The following is a 7,414-nucleotide window of genomic DNA, read 5'->3' on the forward strand; positions in this document are numbered from 1 at the left end:
ATTCGTGAATTGGTTTGAGTCTTATTTGTCTGACAGAACTTTTAGTTTTAACTTTTTAAGGGTATGAGTTCTTTTCTGCTGCTCTCCAGGGCTCAATTTTAGGGCCCCTGGATTTCCCTTGTATTTACAGCTTTTGGGAGCCATCCTTAGAAGGGATGGAATAGCCTTCCGCTGGTATGCCGACAACTGCCAGATTTATCTGCCTCTGAAGCAGAAAGATGCTTTCTCTATTAAACCGCTTCTGGCATTTCTAGAGGATATAAAAACTTTAACGGCCCTAAATTTTTAAAAATGTAATCCAAGCAAGCAAAAATGTTTGGTCCTAGTGGACTTTGTGATTCCTCCTGCTTAAATGGTCTTGCCCCACCTTACCTCTCTGAGCTTCTTCATCCTTACTGAACCCCCAGGTTTCTCAGGTCAGCTGAAAAGCTGCTTCTGGAGGTACCCAGGTTCAAGAGGAGACTTCCTTCTCTATTGCTGCTCCTAACCTCTGGAATAACCTGCCCCTGCACATTAGAGAGGCCCCTTCATTGTCCATTTTTAAAACAAGTCTTAAAACCCATTTTCATCCCTTGGCTTATTACGCTGTTTGACCCTTATTTTACTGCTTTAATTTAATCTAATGTGCTGATATTATTGTTTGTAATTTAATGCGCTTCTCATTTTTTGTTTGTCATGTCAAGTGTACGTACTGCACTTTGTTTTCAGCTGGGAGTTGTCTTAAAGTGCTATTTAAGTAAATTGCTGTCTTGCTTATATACATTCTAGTTGAATCAACTATTCACCTACAACCAGATGTCTGAATCGTCTATTTTGACAAGAGAAAGAGCAGCAACAAACAAGAACGCTGCCTTTAGTAAGTAAATACCGCAGCACATTTTCTTTTTATTAGAAGTAACAGTTTTAAGTCAGTTTTAGTCCCCTGGTTATAGACATTGTAAGATTACCAGGCAGACTAAAATATTTTTAAGATTTATAAGGTAAGGTAATTAATAGTTATTATTAATTTGACACTGACAGATAGAGGGTGGACTCAATAATACATATTTTTTCTTTTACTTTCTGAATATTATCAGTTTTATCATTTTCATTAAAGATTTTCCATCTCCCCTTTGACCTTTGTACTTTGATCCAATCAGACACGAGGACAACGATTTAAGACAAGTGGTGGGAAATGAGAGGGTGTCCTTATCCTTGCTTCTATAAGGACCCCATCACTAACGTCTTTATAGAAGGTAAATTATATATATTTTCTGAGAAAAACATTTGGTGTCTGTATTGATTGAATTTGCTTAAGCCACAGTTACTGTGGTCTTTAATACACCAAAGACATGATACTGAACTCGGCTTAGCTTTGATTTTTCACGCCTCTGCCTTGATCCCTCCCCAAACACACCCACTCACACACTTATAGAAAGTTCTAGATCAGCGATCAGTTAAGCAAGAGTACAGTTTAAATATCCATAATATTGTTTTTTCTGTAAACGAATGTTCTAATCTTCTTTAAGTCAGATAATAAGAGTTGTGAGGTTAGTATGAAGAAGCAAGGAGAAAACAGATTATTCAAAGGTGGTGCAGATAGTAGCTAATGCTAATAGCAAATTCATTTAGCGAATATAAAATAAAGAAATGAGCTGTTTCTGAAGTATCTTTACGACTCTGCATAATTGTACCCTTATTATCATTAATCCAGTCCTTCTGGTCCTGTGCCTCAAAATAAAGGCTCGCTTTTTGTTAAGCTCAGTTTTGGCTCCTCATCTGTGTCTGAACCTGGGTCCTCTACACACACTCCACACAGTCTGCCCCTGCAGTCCGTGACACACACATTAGTAATATAATAAAAAATATAATATGATCAACAATAAATTTATTGTATTAATAAATTAAATGTACTTAATTAAAACATTTACAGTAGTGAAATTTAACCCCATCCATGAATTTCTACCTTATTGTGGTGGAGGGGTTTGTGTGTCCCAGGGATCCCAGGGCCTATTTTGCCAGGAGCCTTTTGCTCCCTGGTAGGCTCTCCATGGAAAGTTGGTCCTGGGTAAGGGACCAGACAAAGAGCGATTTAAAAACCTCTATGAGAACCAGTCTCCTGTGGAGGGGCTGGCCTCTGTTTCAGTCTGGAGTTGCCCTTGGTGAGAGCCAGCGGGCTGGGGTGGGTATCTTAATATCCCCTCGGCTTGCTGGCTGTACATTTTTGTCTGCAGACGAGAGGGTTTGATCCTTGCACCTTCGGGTCAGGGAACGGGTCCTGACTGTCATCTACGCCTATGCGCCAAACAACAGTTCAGAGTACCTGGCCTTCTTGAAGTCCCTAAGTTGGGTGCTGGAGGGAACTCCACTTTGGGACTCTGTCATTACTGGGAGACTGCAACACTCATTGGAAATGACAATGAAACATGGAGGGGGGTGATTGGGAAGAACAGCCCGCCAGAGGCTCTGAACCTGAGCGGCGTTCTTTTACTGGACTTCTGTGCAAACCACAGTTTGTCCATAACACCGTGTTCGGACTTTGGGGTTTCCATAAGTGCATGTGGCGCCAGGACACCCTAGGCCACAGGTTGATGATCGATTTTGTAATCGTATCATCAGATTGAGTCCAAATGGACCATGTTCAGCACCTCCATTGCTGAAACTGCTGCACTGAGCTGCGGCCGCAAGGTAGTTAGTGTCTGTTGTGGTGGTGACCTCTGAACCAGATGGTGAACACCAGAGGTGAAGGGAACCATCACGCTGAAGAAGGAGTCCTATCAGGCTTGGTTAGCCTGTGGGACTTCGGAGGCAGCCGATAGGTAACAACAGGCCAAGCGGGCCGCGGATCGGGCAGTGGCTAAGGCAGAACCTCGGGTGTGGGAGGAGTTCGGAGAGGCCATGGAAAAAGACTCTCTTGGCAACCTATCATATCCTTTCTCTAGATCCACAAAGACAGTGCAACTCCATGTGACATTCTCTATGTTTCTCTATCGCTGAAAAAATAAAGTACACCTTCTTTTAATTCTAAGTTTAAAAACTTGCTTCCACTCAACACTTTGTGTTCTACTGTGGTTTATCACAGGAGATGTTGGGGACACCCTACATTTGGGTTTTGTACAGCTTGAGCAGAGAGAGAAAGGTCTGTGTTCAGCTAAGATATATTTCACTTCTGCATTGTCTTTTAAGTATCAGTGTGTTTTAATAACAGAATATTAAGATTGATTTTCTTAACATCAGTCTTTTTGCACTGAGAGTTGTTTTCAGTTCTGTCACTGTTGTCACGAGGTTGTGGTGCTACAGCACACAGGCCTGTAAGCACGGAGGGGTGAATAAGGCTTGATTCGTAAAAGATTACCTACTTTATCTGGTAGTTCATATGTTTGAACAGCAGGTGGCAGTGCTGCATAAAATAATACATGGGATTCAAACACAGCAGCTCATGTGCTCAGTCTGCTTCTAAATGCATTACAGCTGAAGGCTGCTACAGACCAACAAGTTTATCTGCAATAACACAGCATTACATATTAGTAGAGTTCTATTTTAAAATCTGTAAAATAATAAATTACTCAAGCTTTGATATCGGTGAAAAAAACAATTTATTATTTTATTACATTAGGTGTAATGGCTGCCACAAGAAAAACAAATGTATCCAAGTGCAGCGTAAGTAAAATGCTGGAAGATAAAGTTTGATTACCCCATCACAAGTCATAGAATTTAACTTAAATCTCTGAAGTATAAACTTGTATTTCAATGTAATATTGGTTGATCAAAAGTTTATCTCAAATCATTGAGTTTGAATTTGACCGGGATAATGTCCAACGGAAAGTACAACGGATCCGTGATGAGAACCAGAAGAGGATTTGCACCAGATTATTATCATATACTTACAACTGTAGTTCATACTGGCCTAATATGTTAGACACTGCAGAAAAGCCATCATGCTAAGAAAGGAGAACAGGCTGTAAGGCATCAGATCAGTAATATTAGATCTATTCTAATCTATTCTTTAACATCAATAATAATAATATTAATGAAGACTACAGCTGACAATAACATATACTTCAGTGGGATATGTTGCTTTGTAGCAATCCCATCAATTATTATTCAAAGGAGTTTTTCTAGATACCTTAGAATTTTTTTTTAAAAAATTCTATCAAATTTTACTTATGAATGCAACATTGAAACTTGCAACAGAGGCTTTTCATAATGTGGTATGACTGTTGTATTCAAGAAAAAGACTGTCTTTGTTCCTGGACGTTTGTAGTGAACTGTCTCTGGCCCGCTGGACCATGGTTTGAGAAACAATGCTGCTGAAGAGTCCTAAAAGGGACCAGTGTCAGATGGCAGATCAGCTGTAAGAAGCGCCAGCTGCAGGAATAATCTCTGACCACTTCAGTAGTCTTGGACATAAACGATAACAACATGGGATTGCGACTGTAATGGCTAAATGCACAAGGATTAGGAGATGACGGTGTTTTTTGATTAGATCAGTGACATGTTAAATACATAAAGATTAGCTTTGAAATTGGAAACAGTTTCTCTGTTTTGTAGTGCCATGGAGGCAGATCATTTTGCTGGGTTTAGTTGGGATAAAATGTGTTTATGTGGTACGATGAATGTCAGATCTCAAATGGAGCGATTGACGAGACTTCATCATCAGAGGACTTCTTATGGCACCGACTCCATTAGTGTTAAAAAAACTTCCGACTTCTTTGTGAACATTAAAGGAAAAAACAACTCTTACACAAATAGAAACATGTCTAATGTTTCTGTGTCACACTTGTTCTACCTGTTGCTATCTTTCTGTATCGCTCCCTTTCTCTCACTCTGTCTGTCCTACCCTGCAGTTCAAACACGTATGGCTTTTCATCGAGTAGCCTTGAATGCCTCTGTGGTGTGTGAGAATGTGCATCATGCACACGCCTGTGGTGTTTGAGTATGTGTTGGTGAGAGGTTTTACACCGCTATTGGTTTATTCAGGAACACGAGCTGGGTGTTTTATATAAATGATATTTTTAGATGTAGATAATAGGAAACTGCTCTGTGTGTGTTTGAGAATTGATTTGACACTTTCTGTAAAACCACTTCAGCTGCTTAGGTTGTCTGAGATAAGTGTGAGCATATATAACGATATGGACAGTGTGGCTTCACACAGCACATTACTCATTCACTTTCTGTCACCAACATTCCAATCTGTATCTACTTGGACATTTGGAAAGGCATTCCTTGAAACCTTCAAATGAAAAACTGGGAAGAAATATTGATCTTTAATTGAAATAATCAAAACGTGGTAACACATTATACATATTAGAAGCTGAGCTTTGAGTTTGTAATAGTAATATGGAAAACTAATAGTAGTTTTGACTAATAAGCCAGTTAACTGACATTCAAAAAGAAGAAATGCTAAAAAAGAAACTTACAAAAAAACAATGCTAGCTCAGATTTCTGCAATGTTTGGATTTCTTTGATTTTAAAGATAAATCACATGGAAATAAATGAAATATCTTTCAGTGATTTTCTTTTCTTTTTACTAAAAGAAGCAAATGTCTATAAATACATCACCGTAAAATGGTTAATAAGCCAAGACATTACACTAACCTACAGTATGTATGCCTTTCTGTACGACACAGAATGAGAAGCCTGCTTTATACAGCAGGGCCAAAAACAGTCCTGCCAGTACTTACTAAATATTTATACAAGTCCATTTCACCTAAATCAAAAGCTAGGTGATTCTTTCTGCTTTTCATTGCCAGCAGAGATGACTCCTCGGCTGAGTTACGCTTTCATATAAACAAACAGGGCTTTCAACTCTCTGTCTTTAGCATCTCGACTTGGCCTCAGTCCTAGAAAACCCCACTTGGCTCCGTGGTTTCTGTCAGAAAGTGGTGACTAACACACTGACTGGCTGTGTGACAGACACCTACCTCAACACATTCTTTAATTCTTGTTCCCATTAATAAAGGCTCTTTTATTAGTTCAGTAATTAGCCTTGGAGAGCATTCCCAGACTATAAAGGAAAGGTTGTTTTTCATAGTAGTAATGGTAAAGTGTTAATAGGCCTAAAACTATACCCTGCCATGCAAACCATTAGGCCATAAATGCTTTCTCTTACTTCACTGCAGCACCTCTCCTCGTGTCAGATGGATCCAGTTTGAGGTTGTTTTTTTTAAATGTAATTTTCAGTTTTGTTTTGTTTTTTGGACGAGGATGTTGATTATATGAAAAGACGTTTATGAAAAGGGAGAAAAGTATTGATGATAAAGGTATATCAGTGATGCAGGAGACACCAGGAATTTATTCAGATAATTAAACTCTTGAGTCGACCTGCCTTTACCAGCTGCGCTACTTCGCAGGTGGTAAAGGCAGGTCGACCCCACCTAATCTACCCCGCCTCTCTCCTCACCAGCAGTCATTTCTTTAACTTGTCCACTAAGCATTTGACAGATTGTCTATATGTCCTTATCGCCTTCTTGCATTCCTTAGTCTTAGTTTTGGACTTTTGGACTTTCTGTCTGCTCCTTTTGCTTTGTCTGCAGGCCTGGTATTTGTAACCATGTAACACAACATTAACTTAATTCTATTCACTTTTGCCTGCTTTTTATGTTTCTGCCCTCATAACAAGGCAGTACTATCAGAGCACTGATGACAACAGCGTGATGATCTTGGTGTTCTTGTTTTTGTTTGACAGCAGACGGAAAGTGATGGTCAAAAAGACTCTAACAACAGTGATGATGATGATGATGATGAAAATAAAGATCATTATGTTGGAAATGAAGATGATAAAATTAAGCATGAGTGAAGCAACAACAGTAATGATGATAACTCCACACCTGCACCTACAAAACACGTGCAAGAATATTAAAAAGGGATAAAAATGATTAAATACACTTATATGCATATCTAATGTTTTAAAGCAATAAATGTGGCAATGATAATAAAAATGTAATTAAACTGATTGGATGCTTGCTTGGATTAGAATTAAAGTGTTTCAATGTGATGACAGTGATGCACAATATCAAGCTGCACACCAAGTGGGATTCAGCCACTTTCTTCTTCTTGTCGTCATAATTTTAACTTTCCAGGAGAAACCTGTTAAAAAGAGACCCTGCTCTGGTCTCTCTACAGTGCTGGCCTGACTTAAACCTGACCGCTGACACCTACAGCACTAATAGCTGGTGCCTGTAATGACGCTGATAGTTGCTGGTCAATTTTATGAAAACAAATGACGCAAAAACAGTCAAATTAAATAAAAAAAAAAATCGTAATGAAAGTGAAGAAGCGCGCGGTGGCCTGATCAGTGGCCTGATCATCGGAAGAAGCAGCAGTGATTGGAATAATAATTATTGCTGCTTATGCACGATGTTGCTGGTGTGGGTGAGGATGACGACGGTATTTAGGATAATGAGGATGAAGAACGTTATAACTCCACGTGGCC

The sequence above is a fragment of the Oreochromis niloticus genome, linkage group LG17, assembly GCF_001858045.2.
Source record: "Oreochromis niloticus isolate F11D_XX linkage group LG17, O_niloticus_UMD_NMBU, whole genome shotgun sequence".
Classification (NCBI taxonomy): domain Eukaryota; kingdom Metazoa; phylum Chordata; class Actinopteri; order Cichliformes; family Cichlidae; genus Oreochromis; species Oreochromis niloticus.